This window comes from Anolis carolinensis, unplaced genomic scaffold, assembly GCF_035594765.1.
Source record: "Anolis carolinensis isolate JA03-04 unplaced genomic scaffold, rAnoCar3.1.pri scaffold_68, whole genome shotgun sequence".
NCBI classification, from domain to species: domain Eukaryota; kingdom Metazoa; phylum Chordata; class Lepidosauria; order Squamata; family Dactyloidae; genus Anolis; species Anolis carolinensis.
Window position 1 is genome coordinate 38,835 of NW_026943877.1, and position 23,195 is coordinate 62,029.

Below are 23,195 nucleotides of genomic sequence, written 5' to 3' on the forward strand. Positions count from 1 at the left end.
ATGTAAGTTTTATGTATGTTGTTGGGCTCGTCCCTGTGTAAGCCACCCCGAGTCCCTTCGGGGAGATGGTGGCGGGATACAAGAATAAAGTTGTTGTTGTTATTATTATTATTATTATTATTATTATTATTATTATTATTATTCCCCGCATCGCCTCATCCATCAACAGCATCATTACAGCTTTGGTATGGTTCTCTTTCTAAGTGGTTGAAAACATCTTTCCAGAAGTTTAGATATTGTCAAGGGAGAATCAACACAGTTTGCCCTTTGGGCGACAACTCTGGAGACCAGGGTTCAAATCCCCACTTAAGAACCCATTGGGTGACCATGAGCAAGTCACACTCTCAGCCCCAGAAAGGATCAGTTCACCTTCTAGTAAAAAATGACCAGGAGGCCCATAACAATAACAACAATAACAACACTGTGTTGAACCTGTCCTATTTGGGCTTAGAAGTCCTTTCCTAAAGAGATCCACATCAAACATGATTTGATCCTGCAGATTCTGAATGAAGTTTCCGCCCATGTTTTTGTACAGTGGTTTTATTCAAAAGCTCTTTATGTTGGAGTCATCACAATATCCCAGGGCAATGACCCAGATGGTCTTAATGCCCATTGTATTTTCTCTTTATGGAGTTCCTGGATTAGGGTGGAGTGTTGTTTGTTGGAAGCAATACATGCTGAGTTCCCAAGCAACCTGTTCTGAGTCGAGCCTAAGGCTCTAGGAAACTAGGATTTAAACCAGTGCACAACCTGTGGCCCTCCAGGTGTTTGGGACTCCAACTCCCAGAAGCCCCTATTGCCAGCCTGCCCAATGGTCAAGAATTCTGGGAGCTGAAGTCCAAAATACCTGGAGGGCCATCAGTTTGAAACCCTCGCTCAGCCCTAGAAACCTGAGGAGTGACCTTGGGCACGTCGCACTCTCTCAGCCTCAGAGGAAGGCAATGGCAACATCTCTGTGATCAAAACAAGTTTTTAAACTTGTTTTATTTGATATGTTGATTGGGTATTTATATCAGGATATGATGTTTCAATTGATTATGCATTGCTGTCTGATGTATTTGTATGAATTTTATATGTTGTATGCCGTTTTGAATCCCAGCGGGATAGAAATGAATAATAATAATAATAATAATAATAATAATAATAATAATAATAATAATAATAATTTTGCCAAGAAAGATCTGGGAAAAGGTCGCGATTAATCCGAGTTGACTTGAAAGCCCCAAATAAGAATGTTTTAAAGCAGTATTAACCCTTATGCCATAAAGTATATGTGGACTTCAGTTATGCAGGATTGAAGGAGCCCATCTGAAGCTCTTGCACAGTGGCGCTCAACCTATGGGTCCCTAAATGTTTTGGCCTACAACTCCCAGAAATCCCAGCCAGTTTACCAGCTGTTAGGATTTCTGGGAGTTGAAGGCCAAAACATCTGGGGACCCACAGGTTGAGAACCACTGCTCTAGCAGAAGCCATATTTTAATTTCTACCTTTAATGTCTACCTATCTGGAGAAAAGCCACTTTGAATGGATAGGAATGGCATAAAGCGTAGGGAAAAAACCCTAATAAAATTGTTTCAAGTAATGTCTTGATTTAGGAAAAGGGTCATGCTGCTACTGGAGGCTGCTGGGATTAGTAGTCCAAAAGTAGTAGCTTCTGCAAGCTCCAGTCTAGGAAAAGCCTCTAGTTTTGAGGATGGTTTTTGTGGGGTGCAGAGGAGCATCATGGATCTTTTAAAAAATCAGGGTTTACAGAGTTTGCTGTAGCTATTTATAAGCATTTTCCTTCTTTGGATGAGGAGATGCTTAATTTTCCTTGGCAATTAGCAGAACAGACCCCGCTTTGAGGTCTTGATGGAAGCGTATCGGAACTGGTTAAGCCGAGCACCAACTTTGATGGTCCACAGAAGATCAGGCAAATGGCAGAAAATGTTCTTGACCTAATGTTAGCACAATTGGGGCATTGAAGTTTTGGAAAGACCCCAAACCCCCCCTTCGCTCCCTTCCGATTAGGCTCTTTGAAGATAGAGCAGCCTTTGTCCCAGAGAGCTTAGTTTTTGGCCTGCTCTTTACTCTCTGGAAACATACAGTTGACAAAGGCTATTTTTGGTTTTTCCCCCCAAAAGCAGAAATCAAATTAAGAAAGCAGTTATTTAGATAAGACACAACAACACAGTAATGAATGCTGGATGATTCCCCAAGTCCTGGTCAAATGTTTGTGGAGTTTGGCCTTTAGTTGCTCTTTGGGGGGAGCCCGGAGCTGGAGAGGAATCTTACTCCTCTCCCCCGGAAAAAGTGGTTCTAAATTTTGAAAAACGATTGTTTAGACCAGGGGTCCCCAAACTGCGGCACGAGGGAGAAAATAAATGTGCGCGCCTTTCCTGCTTCCTCCCTTGCGCTCATTCCAAAGCTCTGCTTGTTTATAATGGTATTTTAATTATCATTTAATTAATAATTATTAAGGGGTGCTTTGCTAGTGCTTTTGGTGCACAAAGGCAGAAGAAGGCCCAAGGGGTTTCTTCCAACCCTCTTTATTGTTGTTGTTGTTATTATTATTATTGACACAAAGACATAGTATGACACGGCAAATGAGAGATATATGTTGGATTTCGTATCACAAAATCACAAGTCAAACACTTCCCAAGCGTTTAGGACTGTGTGATGATGATGATGATGATGATGATGATGATTAACAACATTGAGGCTGGGTGGCTATCTGTCAGGGGTGCTTTGCTAGTTCTTTTGGTGCACAAAGGCAGAAGAGAGCTGGACTAAATGGCCCAAGGTGTCTCTTCCAACCCTCTTTATTGTTGTTGTTGTTATTATTATTATTGACACAAAGACACAGTATGACACAGCAAATGAGATATATAGGTTGGATTTCGTATCACAAAATCACAAGTCAAACACTTCCCAAGCGTTTAAGATTGTGTGATGTATTATTATTATTATTATTATTATTATTATTATTATTATTATTATTATTAACAACATTGAGGCTGAGTGGCCATCTGTCAGGGATGCTTTGCTTGTGCTTTTGGTGCACAAAGGAAGAAGGGGATTGGACTAAAAGGAGTCTCTTCCAACCCACTCTATTTTTATTAGGATTATTAACATTGAGGCTGTTCCCATTTTGAGGAACTGTGGACTGGCCCCTTGTTTAAAAAGTTGGGGGATCCCTGTTTTAGACTATCCAGATATCGTTGGACTGCAATTTCCAGCAGTCCTTGATGGGAAATTTGTGGAGTTGGAGTCCAATGATACCTAGAAAGCTGATTGGTTCTTATCTGTTCCCTTGAAGTCCTTCTCCGACTCTCGATCAGCTCATTCAAAAGGGGCTTAGTTTGGTTACACGTTTCAGAAAACCCAGCTGCTTGGAATAACCATTATGAAAAATGCCAGAAAGTAGTCCCGATGCCCATAAAACACATATCTAAAAAATCCTTATAATCAGAGCACTGTCTCTGAGCCAACTTAAACATTTACCAAAGTGCATATCAGCTTTGAAGATCTGAAGAAGATGCTTGCAAGATGCTAGTTGGTGGAGATGGAAAAGTGGATCTTAAAAGTCGTTAAATGCTTATTTGATCCAAAGGGAAAGATCTGCAGACTTGCAAAGATAACATGATGGATATCGTGTTTCAGCCAGCCTTGGCCCTAGGCTTCTTGAGAGCGTTTCATAAGCTTCTATTCAGAGCTCAGAGATTATTTCTGTCTGGCGAACAATGGCTTTCTTTTATAGCCAGAGTGTTATGTAGCTTGTTGTCCTGTTTGTTTGTTTTTTGTTTTTTTTGGATGAAATATTCTTTTTCTGGCTCAACCATGCATGAATGTACGGAAATAGCCCTGTGATAAATTTCCCTGAAATTGGTGGTGATAAAGGGAGCACAAGAGAGAGATACACAAGTAATCAGCAGACGATCCATCAGCAGGATCCGAGATACAGGCAACACATAGAAAGTAGAATACAGGCCTGCCATGCTGGAAATAATATTTTCCATTTGAGTCCATTTAATGAAGGCATCTCACCATTGCTATATAAACACCCAGGATGCTCAGGACAATCTGTTGCTGTCAGATACCAACTCTGTTTCAAGTTATATTGTTAGCAAGTTATAATGTTAGCAAGAACTAATAATAATAATAATAATAATAATAATAATAATAATAATAATAATAATAATACAACTTGGGAAGTGTCCGATGTGTGATCGAATACAACAGCCAGCAGAGTTGTGTTTCTTGTTGTGTTTCAAATAATAATAATAATAATAACCCTGATCTGCACGCATCATCCGAAAATACATCACACAATCCTAGACACTTGGGAAGTGTTCGACTTGTGATTTTGTGAAACGAAACCCAGCATATCTATCTTGTTTGCTGTGTCATACAACGTCGTTGTGTCAATAATAATAATAATAATAATGACAAAAACAACAGGAAAAACTCATCTTGTTGTGTTTCAAATAATAATAATAATAATGACGAAAAGCAACAGGAAAAACTCAGCCACTATCAGGACCTCAAGATTGAATTTCAAAGACTCTGGAAGAAACCAGTGCAGGTGGTCCCGGTGGTGATCGGCACATTGGGTGCCGTGCCAAAAGATCTCAGTCGGCATTTGGAAACAATAGACATTGACAAAATTACGATCTGCCAACTGCAAAAGGCCACCCTACTGGGATCTGCACGCATCATCCGAAAATACATCACACAGTCCTAGACACTTGGGAAGGTTTCGACTTGTGATTTTGTGAAACGAAATCCAGCATATCTATCTTGTTTGCTGTGTCATAATAAAATAATAATAATATAACAACAAGAACAACTTTAATTATACCCTGCCACCATTTCCCATAGGGACTTGGGGTAGCTTACAAAATAGCACACAAAGATGCCATGCATAAAATACATAATACATAAAATAAAATACATCAACATGAAAAAAAAATAACATTACATAAACCAGGTATATAAATTGCATAAAACAACCTCTATTAAAATAGAATCAGTTAAAAGATCCATGTAATCAATATAGCAGCCCAGCTGAATGCACAAAATGTAAATATAAAGTGCTGAGTGATTAGCAATCAGTTCTGGTTACTGTCTAAACATTTTCAAATGCCTGCTGGAAAAACCAAGGGAGCAAGCTTGTTTTCCGCTGCTCTTGGAGAATAGGACATGGCAGAGCCATGGATTCAAAGAGCAGGAAAAGAGATTTCACCTAAACATTAGGAAGAACTCCTGGTGGCAAGAGTTTGTTTGGTGGAGGAATAAATTGTCTTGGCAGTTGGAGTCTCCTCTGGAGGTTTTTAAACAAGACTGAACATTTTCCAGGAATGTTTCAGTTGCTCAGTCCTCTATGACAGAATTGGGATTGGATTTAGGTGGTCCTTCCAACTGTACAACTCTTTGTTTTTTTCTAATGTGGAATTTTATTATAATGTGTATGTTATTGTCATTTTATACTTTTGACATTAATGAAGAAATTGTGGCACTTAATGTTTGCCATTTATATGTATGTTAACCGCCCTGAGTCCCTCTGGGGAGAGAGGGCAGTCTAGAAATAAAGTTTTATTATTGTTTTATTGCATGACACAGCAAACAAGATAGATATCCTGGATTTTGTTTCACAAAACCACAAGTCGAACACTTCCCAAGTGTCTAGGACTGTGTGATGTATTTTCAGATGATGCGTGCAGATCCCAGTAGGGTGGCCTTTTGCAGTTGGTAGATCGTAATTTTGTCAATGCCTATTATTACTATTATTATTATTATTATTATTATTATTATTATTATCATTGCATCTCCTTTTTTGGAGGTTTTTAAACAGAGGTTGGATGGCCGTCTGTCAGAAGGGTTTGGATGGTGTCTTCCCAAAAAAAAGAAGGAGGTTGGACTGGATGGCTCTATGATCTATCTGTCTACAGTAGAGTCTCACTTATCCAACATAAACAGCAGAACGTTGGATAAGCGAATATGTTGGATAATAAGGAGAGATTAAGAAAAAGCCTATTAAACATCAAAATAGGTTATGATTTTACAAATTAGGCACCAAAACATCATGTTATACAACAAATTTGACAGAAAAAGTAGTTTATTACACATTAATGTTATGTTGTAATTACTGTATTTACGAATTTAGCACCAAAATATCACGATGTTTTGAAAACATTGACTACAAAAATGCGTTGGATAATCCAGAACGTTGGCTAAGTGAGTGTTGGATAAGTAATGGGTTGGATAGGATGGCCCTTGGAGTCTCTTCCACCTCTATAATCGTATTCCTGAGGTGTTAGTATAGCTCCCTAACATCCCACGGTTGCCCAAGCGTGGCGTGATTTTTAACTGTTGTAATGTTTAAATTTTATGTCTAAATTTTTAAATATTTAATATTTTAAGCTTTGGTTTTATATGTGTTTTGGGGCATCGGATTGTGCCATGTGTAAGCCGCCTTGATTCCCCTCCGGGGTGAGAAAGGCAGGGTATAAATGTGGCAAATAAATAAAATAAATAAATCTCCCAATTGGCACTTGCTCTCTCCAGCCTCTATCTCCTCTTCAAACTCACCAAGGTCTCTCCATGAGTTCTCCTGATCCACTCACCAGCTTTGTTTTCTTTGCCGACAGCTTTTGCTCCAGATGAACCCTTCGCACGTGGACTCCCTCCTGCAGCTCAGCGACGTGTGCCACATGCAGGAAGACCAAGAGATGGCCAGGGACCTCATTGGTAAGAAGCAGGCCCACCCTGCGGCTGATACAGCCCTCCAAAGAAAATATGGCTCCTTGCATTGTGGATCTCTGAAGTAGTCAAGGAGCCTTCTAATTCAGGTTGCGGCTTCCAGAGGAGTTGACTGGGAGAACCTTTTGGAGTGAGACGCCATACTTTCATATCAAGGGACCCTCCCTTTCATTTCCTTTCTTGGGAATCTGTTTTGCTTTGTCTATAGTTGCTTTGTTCCTTTCCCTTTTAGTGGCTATTGTCATCTTTGCAAGTCCATATTGTGAGAACAAGTATGACCTACAGAATGTGTGAAGTTGGGCCTTTCTTGATGCGAAAGAAGGCAGCTACCTAAGAATATAGTTCAGATGTTTCTGTATTGAGAGATTGCTGAATTAAGTTATTGGTCGTGTTTTGGAGAACCAATAGAATTGAAACAAAAAAGCCCTGCTACAAATCTCATTTTAGTTTGGAGTCTATAACATTGGACCAAAATAAAAGGTCAATTGTTGTATTGCTCAGAAACTGGGAAAGTTATAGATCTGCGAAATGCATCCTGCCGGGATATGTTCCATATAACTCTTACAGTTGGCATCACTTTTATTTTAAAATGCCAACATTATATCACAATGTATATTTTGCATTCTCTGTTTCATCCTGCTTGCATCCTACTTTTAACTGTTGGATTTTACAGTGTTTTGCATAGATGTTTGTTTGATGTTGTTTCTGTAAATGCATATGACCATTGGTCGGAGCATTAATAAATTGATTGATTGATTAGGTGATGAAACAGTTGTCTTTAGTCTTTGGAAACAGTCCTGATCCATGTTTGGATCAGGAGGTTCCTTTCACTGCCTTTTCTGGTTCCCCACTTTTATCAACTTTCCCTTCTAGCTTCATTTAAAGCGACAACTCCTTTTCTCTGGCCTGTAACACAAGGCCATGTTGTTGGAGCACATGTCCTATCATCCTTATAAGCCACTAGCTGTGCCTGACCACGTGTTGCTGTGGCGAAGTATGGTGGTATGGGAAATAAAGTATTGAGGAATTGGTGGTAGTTAAGGTAAAGGGTAAAGGTTTTCTCCTGACATTAAGTCCAGTTGTGTCCAACTGCACACTGAAGTGGATTATATGGCAGTGTGGAGTCAAGATAATCCAGTTCAAAGCAGATAATATAAGATTATAAATGGGTTACATAGCTGTGTGGAAGGGCCTTGAGTTTACCCTGCCATATAATCCAGTTCAAATCTGATAATCTGTATTTTATAGGCAGTGGGGAAGAGGCCTAAGTGAGGCCTAACTCTGCCTGCCCCCTGGGCTGAGTGGATTGCTAGGAGACCAAGTGGGTGGAGCTTAGCCTTTTAACTGGCAGCAATTGGATGAAAACAATTATTCATCTCCCTCTAATTAGGATTTTTTTTCTTTTTGTTGTATGAACGTAGAGGCATGGATGAGGGGTTGTGCTGCCAAGTTTAGTGTTTCTGGGATGTGTAGTTTCGTTGTTTTGTCCTAGGCCGAAATTTCATTACCCTTTTATATATATAGATTGATAAGGAATATTGGGAGTTGCGTTCCAAGAGCAGCCAGGGGTCCGCATGATTCCCACCTGATACAAATGGAACTGTGTTGCCGATGGAAATAAATGTCTTAAGCAGTGAAATCTCTGCAGGAGTGTGGTTGCCTTCTGCCTCTGGCCAGGCCAAACCCAAATCGAGGCATTCTTAATAGCCTCACTGGGGTTTTTCCTTGGTTTGGGCCATTTGTTGTTTTCTCATCTTGCCCTGGGATGTGCATTATGTAAAGGGAATGCATGGCCTCAGGTTCCTTTAGGGAGAAAGTGTTATATATAAAGATGGTGAATGGAGCCAAGGCTCAGCAAGGCTTCCTTCTGGCCCCTTCTTTTCCAGAGCGGGCCCTCTACACGCTGGAGTGCGCCTTCCACCTCACCAGCGGGACCTGCCGCCTGGACTACCGGAGGCCAGAGAACAGGTATTCACCCACCGCCGCCCATCAAAGGACAATGGGCAGTGGAGTACCAGGCATGCCACTGCTGAGCTGAATGTAGAAATGTTCATGTTTTGGACTACAAACCCCACGATCCCCCAACCAGCAATAGTGCTTGTGCTTAATAAAGAGCTTGATAAAGTTGCTTTTTAGAACGCTAACTCCCAGAAGCTCTCAGTCATTCCTAGTGGAGAAGAGACCTGGATTTGTACTGGACTTCACTGCCACTAACATAATCTTAGTTTATTGTGAAACCATATTTTTCATAGAGTCTTATAAATCATAGAGGGTTGGAAGAGATCTCAAGGGGCCATCCAGTCCAACCCTCTTCTGCAGGAAGACATCATCCAAGCCCTCCCAACAGATGGCCATCCAGCCTCTGCTTCAAACATTCCAGAGAAGGAAGGAGACTCCACCAGACTCCTAGGCAGGCCATATTTCACTAGAATTGGAAGGGACCCCCAGGGGCCATCTAGTCCAACCCCCCTTCTGCCAGCAGGAAGGCACAACCAAAGCCCTCCAGACAGAAGGCCATCCAGCCTGATGGAGTTTTTGGAAGGAGACTCCATGAGACTCCTAGGCAGACCAGATTTCACTAGAATTGGAAGGGATCCCCAAAGGCCATCTAGTCCAATCCTCCTTCTGCCAAGAAGGCACAACCAAAGCCCTCCAGACAGATGGCCATCCATCCTCCAGTTCTCTTTGTGTCTAAGACATTGGTTCTCAGCCTGTGGGTCCCCAGGTGTTTTGGCCTACAACACCTAGAAATCCCAGTCAGTTTACCAGCTGTTAGGATTTTTGAAAGTTGGGACCCACAGGTTGAGAACTACTGCATTAACAGCAAGCCTTTTCCTTGTCTTGCAGAGCTTTCTACCTGGCCCTCTTCAAGCACATGGTTTTCCTTGAGAGGAGAGGCTGCCCTCGCACGGCCCTGGAGTTCTGCAAACTCATCCTGAGGTAACAACCAATTCTGAGGATGTTGGACTCTCTTTTGGGGGCGCAAAAGCAAGGCAGGGTGACCTAGCTGTCTCCTGTCTCCATGATCAGGACGATGTGTTTCCACATTAAGATGAAATGGTGTATTAGTTTTGTTTTATTACAAGGGGTGATCTGTTTCTCTGTTTATGATCTTTTAATTGAGTTTGGTGCTCATGCACAGAGGACTGTGTGCCTGCTGCTGGCCAATCTTGAGGCAAATCCAAAGGTGCCATGTGCGGTCTTCAGCACGTTGGTTTTGTAATTGGACTTGTTCCTTTCCATTTCTCTCCCCTTCCTTCCCCTTCCCAAAGCCTCGATCCGGAGAACGACCCCCTCTGCATGCTGCTGATCATCGATCTGCTGTCGCTCCGAGCGAGAGAGTATGCCTTTCTGACCCGCCTGTTCCGTGAATGGGAGGTAAGGAGGCGAGTGAAGGGTCCAAGGTCTCTTGGGACAGTGGTCCTGCTGGTGCCAGGCCTGGGCGGGCGAGGGCTGCGCTTCCAGAGGGTCCGACCCTGCCCCCTCCGTGAAAGAAGCAAACATTGGGGCGTGGATCCTACTCAAAACAAGGGCTGCTTCTGTGCCTCATTAAGACCCCTCCTTTTGCCCCGAAGTGAACATTTCTGGTTCAGACAAGAGCGGAATTATGCCTTGAAACCTCTAAGGGGGTGCATTTCCATACGCCTTTATGTTAAAAAAATTCCCACTCCAGGACATCTGCTTTGAGCAATTTGCTCAGTTTTATTATAGAATCAGAGGGGACAGAGACCTCAAGGACCATCCGGCCCAACCCCCTAAGAGGTGGATGGATATATAGATGGAATCCTAGAGCTGGAAGAGACCCCAAAGGCCATCCAGTCCAACCCCCTAAAAGATGGCTGACTGGCTAGTTAGATAAATAGATGGATGGATAGAATCCTAGAGTTGGAAGAGACTCCAAAGGCCATCCAGTCCAATCCCATAAGAGATGGATGGCTGGATGGATAGACAGACAGACAGATAAGATAGAATCCTAGAGTTGGAAGAGATCCCAAAGGCCATCCAGTCCAACCCCCTAAAAGATGGCTGACTGGCTAGTTAGATAGATGGATGGATGGATGGATGGATGGATAGATGGATGGATGGATAGAATCCTAGAGTTGGAAGAGACCCCAAAGGACATCCAGTCTAATCCCATAAGAGATGAATGTCTGGATGGATAGATAGACAGACAGACAGATATAAACCTAGAGTTGGAAGAGATCCCAAAAGACATCCAGTTCAACCCCAAAGGACACCCAGTTCAGCCCCCTAAGAGATGGATGGCTGGATGGATAGACAGACAGACAGACAGACAGACAGACAGAATCTTAGAGCTGGAGGAGATCCCAAAGGCCACCCAGTCAACCCCCAAAGACATGGAAGGCTGGCTGGATGGATGGATGGATGGAAAGATGGATGGATGGATGGATGGATGGATAGATAGATAGATAGATAGATAGATAGATAGATAGATAGATAGATAGATAGAATCCTAGAGTTGGAAGAGAACCCAAAGGACATCCAATTCAACCCCAAAGGCCACCCAGTTCAGCCCCCTAAGAGATGGCTGGCTGGATGGATAGACAGACAGACAGAATCTTAGAGTTTGAAGAGATCCCAAAGGCCACCCAGTTCAACCCCCAAAGACATGGAAGGCTGGATGGATAGACAGACAGATAGACAGATAGATAGAATCCTAGAGTTGCAAGAGATCCCAAAGGACATCCAGTTCACCCTCAAAGGCCACCCAGTTCAACCTCCTAAGAGATGGATGGCTGGATGGATAGACAGACAGACAGACAGACAGACAGAATGAATCTTAGAGCTGGAGGAGATCTCAAAAGCCATCCAGTTCAATCCCCTAAGAGATGGATGGCTGGATGGATGGATAGACAGACAGACAGACAGATAGAATTCTAGTTGGAAGAAATCCCAAGGGCCATCCAGTTCAACCCCAAAGGCCACCCAGAAGCCATCCATTTCATCCCCCTTCTGTCATGAAGGAAGACAACATCCAAGCCCTCCCAAGAGATGGCCATCCAGTCTCTGCTTAAAAACCTCCACAGAAGGAGATTCCTACAAACCCTAAGGTGGTATATTCCACTGTCAAGCAACAAAGACCATCAGAAAGTTTTTCCAAAAATAAATAAATAAGTGGAAGCTCTTTTCCTTCACTTTGAGTCTCTGGCTCTATGTTGGCCCAGTCTCTGGAGGAACAGAAAACACCCTCCCTGCTCAATGGGACATCCTTTCCAGTATTTAAACAGCCTTCTCCAAACTAAACCTCTTCCGCTCCTCAGAGGGATCCCTAGTTTCCCTTGACCATTTGGGTTGCCCTTCTCTGGATATGTTCCACCTTGTTGAAAAGTAAGCAGTGCCTTGTCTCCTTTTCACCTGTCTCTCCTCTCAGGGCCATCGGAACCTCTCCCAGCTCCCCAATTTTGCCTTCTCGGTGCCGCTGGCGCATTTCCTCCTGAGTCAGCAGGAGGATCTCCCTGAAGTGGAGCTGAGCCAGGCCCAGGAAAGAGCGGCCAGCCTCATCCAACAGGCCCTGATCATGTTCCCCAGCGGTGAGTGTGGCAGCATGAAAGGTTCAAAATAGTACAGGTGTTTTGCTCTGGGTCAGGCTTAAGACATTTAAGCAGCAATCCTGTAACCAAAAGCCAGGCTCCTGAGCTAACTGACGTGTCTTCCCAAAGAGGATTACTCGGAAGAGTCTGAAAACTTGGCTTTTCACCCAGGCCTTTGGTTAAGATCGCCTTTCTCCATCACAATTATTATGCTCCTCGACCTTTTGTACTGGTCGCTCTTCTCTTGATTCCTGATTCCTTGATATTATTCAGGACTCCTCCCTACCTAATGTGACCTTAAATGATTCTATTGCACTTCATCTATTTATGAATATCTATTTATGTTACTCATCTAAATATTTATCTATCTATTTATGTTACTCATAATGTGCACCTTGCTTATCCACTATTGCAACCTCCTTGTTTTTAATTTGATGTTTTAATTCTGTGTTGTGTTTTTTTTTTTTGCCTATTGTGTATATTTTATTATTGGTTTCTGTTGTTGTCCTTTGATGTTTCATATTTTATCATTGCTTGTATTTTGATTTTGCTGTAAGCCGCTCCAAGTCCCCTTCAAGGGAGCTGGAGGCGGGATATAAATAAACTTATTTATTATTATTATTATTATTATTATTATTACTCTGAGATCAAATGAGTACCCTGGAAAAATTTATTTATTTACAGCATTTATATTCCGTCCTTCTCACCCCAAAGGGTATTGCGCCAAATTGCTATATGTGTGTGTGTAAAGAAATCCTTGCAAAGTTGGTTTGCAAAGGGAACTCTGCAAAAGAGCTCAGCTTTGCAGAGGCAAAGCCACGCCTAAAACAATGTATCTGTTTGATGGCAGGTGGCTGAGTTTGTCAGTTGGGAATTTTGAGCTTCAAGAGAGAGCACAGAAAAAGACATGCTCTCTCTGGCTACGGTCAAGTAGTAATTTGAATATGCTATGCTGTATATATTGATGCTGATTGATTAGTCATTGATCTTATGCAACTACATGGGCATTGTACGATTGCAGAACTGTTTTATATTTCAACTCTACAAGCAAGAGTAAAGTTCCTTTGTTCATTTCAATTCCTCTGCCTGGTCTGAGTCTTTTGCACATGGTGTTATCTGGATGCTACTGATTCCGCTATACTCTCACCTGGTAACAAAGGGGACTCAGGGCGGATCACATTACACATATAGGCAAACATTCAATGCCTTTTAACATAGAACAAAGACAAAACAAACACAGGCTCCGAGCGGGCCTCGAACTCATGACTTCCTGGTCAGAGTGATTCATTGCAGCTGGTTGCAGCTGGCTTGCTCTCCATCCCGGGCCTAATTACAAATTACAAAAGGGGCTTTCTTGGAGGCTGAGAGATCCAAGAAGCAAAAAAACTGCAGTCTCAGTAGAGTCTCACTTATCCAACATTCGCTTATCCAACGTTCTGGATTATCCAACGCATTTTTGTAGTCATTGTTTTCAATACATCGTGATATTTTGGTGCTAAATTTGTAAATACAGTAATTACTACGTAGCATTACTGCATATTGAACTACTTTTTCTGTCAAATTTGTTGTATAACATGATGTTTTGGTGCTTAATTTGTAAAATCATAACCTAATTTGGTGTTTAATAGGCTTCTCCTTAATCTCTCCTTATTTTCCAACATATTCGCTTATCCAACGTTCTGCTGGCCCATTTATGTTGGATAAGTGAGACTCTACTGTACTTGATTATAAAAAGTTGTAATGTTACTTGAATGTTTAGAAGAGATGCTGATGTCTGGTGCCTCCAATCTCGAACTCCAGACCTGACGCATTTCCCCTTCCTTTTCCAGTCCTGATGCCTTTGCTGGATCGCTGCAGCATTCAACCGATGCCATGGTGTCCTCCCACCCATTCTTTGGACTAGAGGCCCAGTTAAGGTCAGGAGCATGGGGCAGGGAGAACCCTTTGGGGTGAAGGAGCCCTGTGTTAAATCTGGGACCTAGGGAGTCATACGAATATGGTTTTGTAATCCTTTTCATTTGTAAGTCACTTTGGAGTTCCAATCTTTGGGGGAAAGCAGGGTGGAATAAAGATGTTGAGGGTAATAATAATAACAACAACAACAACTTTATTTTTATATCCCGCTCTCATCTCCTCAAGGGGACTTGGGGCGGCTCACGTGGGGTTTTGTAATCCTTTTCATTTGTAAGTCACTTTGGAGTTCCAATCTTTGGGGGAAAGCAGGGTGGAATAAAGATGTTGAGGGTAATAATAATAACAACAACAACAACTTTATTTTTATATCCCGCTCTCATCTCCTCAAGGGGACTTGGGGCGGCTCACGTGGGGACAAGCCCAGCATCTTACATTAAAACACAGTATAATTTAAAACAATATAAAACAATAAAACAGTATAACACAGCATAAAATAGCATAAACATTATAAGTCTGCCCAGAACCTGGGAACTGTTATCTATTACAGATGGGAACTTTTAGAGTTCCTTCAATGGAGAGGATCTGGGGAGTATTCATCAAGAAAAGGTGACTTTTCCTAAGGTCTGGCGTTGCTTACATGTTGTTGTAAGATGAATTGAGTCCCCATGGGGAGAAAGGCGGTCTAGAAATAAGGATGTAGGTAAAAGTAAAGGTTTTCCCCTGACGTTAAGTCTAGTCGTGCCCGACTCTGGGGGTTGGTGCTCATCTCCATTTCTAAGCCAAAGAGTCGGTGTTGTCCGTAGACTCCTCCAAAGTCATGTGGCCATGGGCATGACTGCATGGAGCGCCGTTACCTTCCTGCCGGAGCAGTACCTATTGATCTACTCACACTCTGGGGGTTGGTGCTCATCTCCATTTCTAAGCCGGAGAGCTGGTGTTGTCCGTAGACACCTCCAAGGTCATGTGGCCACAGGCATGACTACATGGAGCGCTGCTACCTTCCCACCAGAGCGGTACCTATTGATCTACTCACATTGGCATGTTTCCAAACTGCTAGGTTGGCAGAAGGTGGGGCTAACAGCGGGAGCTCACCCTGCTTCACGGTTTTGAACCACCAACCTTTTAGTCAGCAAGATCAGCAGCTCAGCGGTTTAACCCACTGTGCCACCAAGGCTCCCAAATGAAGATTTTGATGATGATAATAATAGTAACAACAACAACAGTAGTTTTTACTAACTGGGTTGGGTTTGGTTTCTATAATTTATAGATATGTAATCTCTGAAGCACTTCAGGAGTTGGTACATCTTGACTAGGAATGAAAATTTCAATTTCTCTCACATGCTGACTTTCCTATGCGTTTGTGTTATTCCATGTCTTTATTTCCAAATGGGAATGCAAGTGACCTTCATGCCGCTTCTCTCTTGCGCAATTCCTGAATGGAGATGCCCAGGTCAAGAACTCAAAGGGACGTTTCTCATTAGACTCCTTGGTTCTTCCATCGCTTTATCCTCCTAACTCTGCATATGTATGCTTGCCCACAATGCCCTGCCTCATGTACGGAGGAGGAGTTGTTTAAAGCTATGGACAATGCGGTTGCTGTTGCCCGCTTTTGGTCCAAAACTATTTAGTTGCTTGTGATTTCCTCCCCCCCCCCCCCCCATCATTTTGAAATGTATTCATTGTACAATGCTTTTGACACGAAATAAATAAATATCCTCCTATTTTCCCAGCAAATGCACCTCTCACGTTGGCTTTCCTCCCGCAGCTCTCCTCCTGCGCTGAACCAGCTCGTCTCTCTCTACCTGGGGAGGACCCATTCCCTCTGGAAGGACCCCTCCGTCATGTCCTGGCTGGAGACCAACGTCCACGAGGTGCTGAGAAGGGTGGACTCCAAGGACCCGGCGCTGGACGAGGCAGAGCAGAAGTGAGTGACCAAGACCACCTCTGGCAGGCATGGGTCAACCTGGGCCCTTCCTCCAGGTGTTTTGGACTTCAACTCTCACAATTCCTTTAAAAAAAGGGGGGGGGGAGTTACCTTGCTGGATTCCCTCACCCAAAAACCCAAAAACCCCACCCAGTAGAATGACTACAAGATATAGCACTGTATTTCATCAGTTGTAAGACACATTACATTATAGTGACCATATCTCCTATCATAAACCCGCCCGATCTCTTTGATCGTCAGGGGAGGCTCTCCTGTCACCACTGCCGATATCTCAGGCCCGTCTTGTGGGAACAAGGGAGAGGGCCTTTTCTGCTGTGGCCCCCCAACTGTGGAATTCACTGCCCATTGAGATTAGGCAGGCCCCCACTTTGCTAGCCTTAAAAACATGGCTCTTCCGGTGTGCCTTTGGAGAGTAACTGTCATATTTTCCTTCGGTTATTCCCTTGGGATATCTATCCTCTAGACTGTTCCCTATTTTATGTCCCTGCTCCCCGTGGTTTTATTCATATGTCTTTCTCACCAAGTTTTAATTTAGTGTTCATGTGGCCTGCCCTGGTTTTTATTGCTTTTTCTGAATTTTGGATTGTAATGTATGTTATTATTTATTGTATTGTTAAGTTGTGTTATGATATGTTGTTTTATATTTTGTCATATTGTATGGTTTTGGGCATGGCCCCATGTAAGCCGCCCCGAGTCCCCGTTGGGGAGATGGTGGCGGGGTATAAATAAAGTATTATTATTATTATTATTATTATTATTATTATTATTATTATTATTATATGTATATTTGTTGGTGGCATGTCTTACAATTGATGCCAGCTTGTAATTGAAGAAACACAGTATCAATGCTGGAATGTGGAGAATGCTGTTTGCACTGAATAGCAACTGCTTGGGGATTATGGGGCTTGTAGTTCCAAAAGTTAATCTCCCTAAGACCTGGTATGTATGCCATTCAAGCTGTTGTGGGGAGGAATATGGAGTTCCTTTTCCAATGGTAGCCACTGCTTTGCTGAGCCACCCTGAGCTCAAAAGGTGGTGCAAAGTGGTCGTCATCTGCCTCGCTTTCACTTTCTCAGGCGCAAAGTGAGGTACCAGAACGCTCCCAGGAACGTCTACCGCCATGTGATCCTCTCGGAGATCCGGGAAGCGACGGCAGCATTGCCTCCGGTGAGGAGCAAGTCACATTGGTGTCCATGAGGCTGCGGCTCTTGCAACTCCAGCAAACCTAGCCCGGTCTTGCTGGCCCCTTGGGTAGAACGGAATGGATGGCATGGAACCTATGAGTAACTTGGAAAAACTTGTCTTTTCTTTCACTCTAAATATGGCTGGGTTGAGGATTATGGGACATGTAGTTGTCAAGCCAGAGTGGAAGGGGGTTATCTCCACAGTGGCAAAGGCATTGTGTGTGTTCTCACATGTGTCCTATTGGAAATAACTGCACCCAGTCTCTGGGCACATATCCTTTTGGAAATAAATGGCAATCATAACCTTACTGAAAAGGAAAAATGATGTCATATCCGTTCGGCAAATGTGAATCTCCATGAACATGTGGAGACCGCCTTTTGAAACCCACTAATCAAAAAAAAGCATGACCTGGTTTGAACAAGTGATATTCATAAGCATTCCTATAATGGCACACGGGTGACTCAGCTGTTAAACTGAAGAATCATGTCTTTGGACTGCCAAGGACAAAGACAAGCCACTACAAAAATATATTTGGTTAACAGAGGATGGTTGTTTCTTTGAAGTTGAAATTGCATTTGCCCAAAAGATATACACTCCCTTAAAACCTCTTACTTTAAAATATGCACTCGGAGATTAAAAAACAAAGCCTTCTTTGAAAATTCACCATACAATTCATACAATTCACCATACAAACACATTTCTCATTAAGGTTCAGTTATAGAAAGGATGTAGTTCTCTGTGTTGAGTACATAGGGTATCATTCTTAATCAATAATCTATTCTATAAGGTAAAGGTAAAGGTTTCCCCTGACATTAAGTCCAGTCATGTCTGACTCTGGGGGTTGGTGCTCATCTTCATTTCTAAGCCGAAGAACCGGCGTTGTCCGTAGACACCTCCAAGGTCATGTGGCCATTGGCCTGATTGCATGGAGGGCTGTTACCTTCTCGCCAGAGCAGTACCTATTGATCTACTCACATTGGCATGTTTTCAAACTGCTAGGTTGGCAAGAGCTGGGGCTAACAGCGGCCGCTCATGCCGCTCCCGGGATTTGAACCTGGGACCTTTCTGTCTGCAAGTTCAGCAGCTCAGTGCTTTAACCCACTTCGCCACCGGGGCTCCTTAAACTATAATAATCTATAGTGCTTAAGTATAGTAGTTGCACTCACTGACGTCCATAAGCATACTACTTTATTGAAGTCCCAACTGCAACATGCATCCACCTCCACTGAGGTCTGATGCAAAAATATGCATCCACCTCCACTGAGGTATAAAGTAGACACAATACAAAATGGAGTCCTGTGTCCGAACATGCTCAGTACAAGCACATGTCTATAACCTCTCTCATACCAAAGAGGTACAGTCAAACTGGCAAATCAACATACACATAGAATACAGGTTAGCAAATACATACTTTAACAAATGAACAGTGAAAGGCTTGGGAGGTTGCGGTTTCCAACACATCCATCCATATATGGGACTTGAGGTGCACAACTACAGCTATACAATACCGAGACCTGACTTTTGACCCTCTGTCTTTTTGCCCCTTCCCAGGAAGTGACCTCCCATCCCATCATGGGCTTCGATCCCCTCCCGCCGCTGGACTCTATCATTTCCTACACAAGGCCAGAAAGGTAAGGACACTATTCTATATTTCTCTCTTCCATTCTGTGGGCTTCTTTTGCTGGGTTTCGTCTTTGTCGGTTGCCAACATTTCATCCTACAAAGACCTCAAACACCTGTGGCCAATCTCTTCTTCTGGAAACCAGGGATAAATGGTGACAAAAGGCAGGTACAGTAGAGTCTCACTTATCCAAGCTAAACGGGCCGGCAGAAGCTTGGATAAGCGAATATCTTGGATAACAAGGAGGGATTAAGGAAAAGCCTATTAAATATCAAATTAGGTTATGATTTTACAAATTAAGCATCGTGTTATACAACAAATTTGACAGAAAAAGTAGTTCAATACGCAGTAATGTTATATTGTAATTACTGTATTTACAAATTTAGCACCAAAATATCATGATATATTGGAAACATTGACTACAAAAATGGCTTGGATTATCCAGGGGCTTGGATAAGTGAGGCTTGGATTAGTGAGACTCTACTGTAATACAATTCCAGATTTTCTTTCTTTCCTTTCATTCCTCCTTCCTTTCTTCTTCCTTTCTAGGCCATCTCACCCCGCCAACGAAAGCACTTTATCACTCTTCTTTCGCTCCCTGTTGCCAAACTACAACTTGCAGGTAGGTCCTGATCTACAACTGGGGCAGATTTCAGGCATCGGGGCTCCATGTTCCCTTCTCCTTCCCCTTGGGATATATCCAGAAGTCTCTGGATAAGTGAAAATAATAACAACAACTACCATAATAACTTCGCCCCAGTGGCAAAGTGCGTTAAAGCACTGAGCTGGAGATCGAAAGGTCCCAGGTTCAAACCCCGGGAGCGGTGTTAGCTCCAGCTCCTGCCAACCTAGCAGTTTGAAAACATGCCAGTGTGAGTAGATCAATAGGTACCGCTCCGGCGGGAAGGTAATGGTGCTCCATGCAGTCATGCCTATGGCCACATGACCTTGGAGGAGTCTATGGACAACGCCGGCTCTTTGGCTTAGAAATGGAGATGAGCACCAACCCCCAGAGTCAGACATGACTGGACTTAAAGTCAGGGGAAACCTTTACCTTTACCTACCACTACTTTATTTTTATACCCTGTCACCAGCTCCCCGAAGGGACTCAGGGCAGCTTACATATGGGGCAGAAAGTCCAACAGGCATAAAAGCAACCAATCCATTAAAACCAAACAGCTACTAAAATAAAATAATATAACATCGTAAAATACAAGAATCTGTATAAACACAATTAAGCATAAGAGGACAAACAGCAGCATTAAGTCTCCATAAGACCATATTCAAAATTTATTGTTGCAGGTAACATAACTTTTTTTTAGAGAAAAAAGCAAGGAAATAATAATGATTATTATTACTGATGATTATTATTATTAGATAAAAGAGCAGATCGACAAAAGAAAGAGTTTTCTAACTTTGGTAGAAGAGTCCCTAAGGCTATCTATATATATAAAAGAGTGATGGAATCCTGGCGACCGACAAAACAACAAAACTAAACACCCCACAACCTCGAAAATTGGCAGCACAACCCCTCATCCATGCCTCTAGGTCAGGGGTCCCCAAACTTTTTAAGCAGAGGGCCGGTCCACAATCTTTCAGACTGTTGAGGGGCCGAATTATCATTTGAAAAAAAAATACAAACAAATTCCTATGCATACTGCACATGTCTTATTTGTAGTGCAACAACAACAACAACAACGAAAGAACAATACAATATTTAAAAATGAAAACACTTTTAACCAATATAAACCTATTAGGATTTCAATGGAAAGTGTGGGCCTGCTACTGGCCAATGAGATAGTCAAGTTAATTAGGATTGTTGTTGTTGTTGTTGTTGTTGTTGTTGTTGTTGTTGTTGTGTGCCTTCAAGTCATGTCAGACTTTGGCCGAGCCTAAGTCTAAAATTATTTATTTATTTACTGCATTTATTTACTACATTTCTATCCCACCCTTCTCACCCCGAAGGGGACTCAGAGCAGCTGTATGAACATACAATATATTATATTATTAGCATAATATATTACTGTATTGAACTATACCACTATACTATTATATAATATGTAATAAATAACATACAATTAATATTATTATATGGTATTACTATTAGTATTATATTGTATAACATAAGATTATTGTCAATATTATATGTATATACAATATATTATATTATTAAAACTGATATAAAAATATTATATTATAAAACTGAGGGCGGGGGCCAGGTAAATGACCTTGGAGGGACGCATCCGGCCCCCGGGCCTTAGTTTGGGGACCCCTGCTCTAGGTGATACAAAGAAAAGAAAAATAAAGTCCTAATTAGAGGGAGAGGAAGAATTGTTTTTATCCAATTGCTGCCAGTTAGAAGGCTAAGCTCCGCCCACTTGGTCTCCTAGCAACCCACTCAGCCCAGGGGACAGGCAGAGTTAGGCCTCACTTAGGCCTCTTCCACACTGCCTATAAAATACACACACCACCAGACAACGCCACAGCAACGCGTGGCCAGGCACAGCTAGTGTTTTTATATAAGAGAGAAGCCTCATGATGCTCCTTTCTCAAACATATAAAGGCACAATAAAAGACTTTTGGGAAGTAAGAAGGGGGAAGTGACCACTACAAAACACCTCAAGTTACATAGCTCTAGAAAACAGTAAAAATCAGTAGCCATTGTCCCTCATTGTTCCATATATACCATTATTGATACTCGTTTACTTCCAACAAGAACAAGTTGGACTCTTGTATCAACATTGGTTCCTGTATAGTCTCCTATCCCCATGAATTTGGCATTTATCCTAAATTTTCTTTGACCAGAAGCTGGCCACTTTTAGTGCCTCTGGTGTCGCTGTAAGAAGCTTCTCCATTGTGCATGTGGCAGGGCTCAGGCCGCACTGTAGCAAGTGGTCTGTGGTCTGCTTTTCTTCACACTTGCACGTTGTGGATTCCACTTTGTAGCCCCATTTCCTAAGATTAGCTCTGCATTTCATGGTCTGTTCAGCACCTTCCAAGTCACCCAGTCTTCTGTGTGCCCAAGGTATCAGCCATGGGTTGAGGTTCCGGGTTTTAACCTGCCACTTTTGGACTCTCGCTTGCTGGAGTGTTCCTACTAGTATCTCTGTAGACCTTATGTATGTATACACATGTTGCACACTGTTTCAGGGAGAAGTTGGGGCCGGTGGGGAGGAAGGCCCCGTTGCCGGGCAGAATCTGAACCAAGGCGTGAACAGACTGATGGCCGCCATGCGGGATATGCTGGCCAACATCCAGTTCCAGGAGCCGCCACGGGACGAGAACCCCGAGGGCGACGGGGGCGAATGGGACTGAGCCCTTTTCTCCCACTTTCTCATGTGGTTTTTCTTTGTTGTTCAATAAAAAGAGCCACAAGAGGAGGGACCTCTCAATGCCTTTCCCACATATCTGTCTTCTATATATGTGTGTATGTGGCAGCTTTCTGATTGGCTGCCACTTCCACAGGCCACTGTGACCGTCAGGAATGACGGACATGGCCCAAACTTTACACACTTAACCCCCATAATGCACTTTATGGCCTGGTGCCGTTTGGGGGAGGATGGACCACAAATGATGGGATTTGCAGTACTTTGAAACGCTTTGACTCCTACAGAGTCCTGCAATGCCCACCAATGACGAAACTGGTCCAAACTTGGCACACAGAACCCCCATGACCCCCTTTATATCCTGGTGCAGATTGGGGGGAAATGGACCATGGATGATGGGACTTGCAGTACCTTCACTCACTTCCTGGGACTACTGCGACTACCAGGAATGACAGAATTGGACCAAACTTGGCACACATATCCCAAATGACACACTTTACATGCTGCACCACTTCAGGGGAGAATGGACCAAGGGTTATGGGATTTGCAGTACTTTCAAACACTGTGTCTCTGACAGACCACTGTTACTTTAACTAATGACGGATCAGGACCAAACTTGGCACACATATCCCCCATGACCCAATTTATGTCCTGGTACAGTTTGAGAGAGGACATACGAAGGATAATGGGACTTGCAGTACCTTCATTCACTTCCTGAGACCACTGCAACTGCCACCAATGTCTGATCAAGACCAAACTTGACACATACAGTCCCCATGACCTACTATACATCCTGGCGCTGTTTGGAGTGGGTTAGACCATGGATGATGGGACTTGCATATGGGAGTTGTAGTTCACCTGCACCCACTGAACCCCACTGATCCTGGACCTAGACTAAACTTGGAACACAG

The 23,195-nt window shown here is 42.9% G+C and overlaps 1 pseudogene; it reads left to right on the plus strand.

Moving 5' to 3' along the window:
* Nucleotides 1-22,335, plus strand: part of LOC134295049 (ribosome quality control complex subunit TCF25-like) — a 33,220-nt pseudogene extending 10,885 nt beyond the window's left edge.
* The last annotated feature ends 860 nt before the right edge of the window (nucleotides 22,336-23,195 follow it).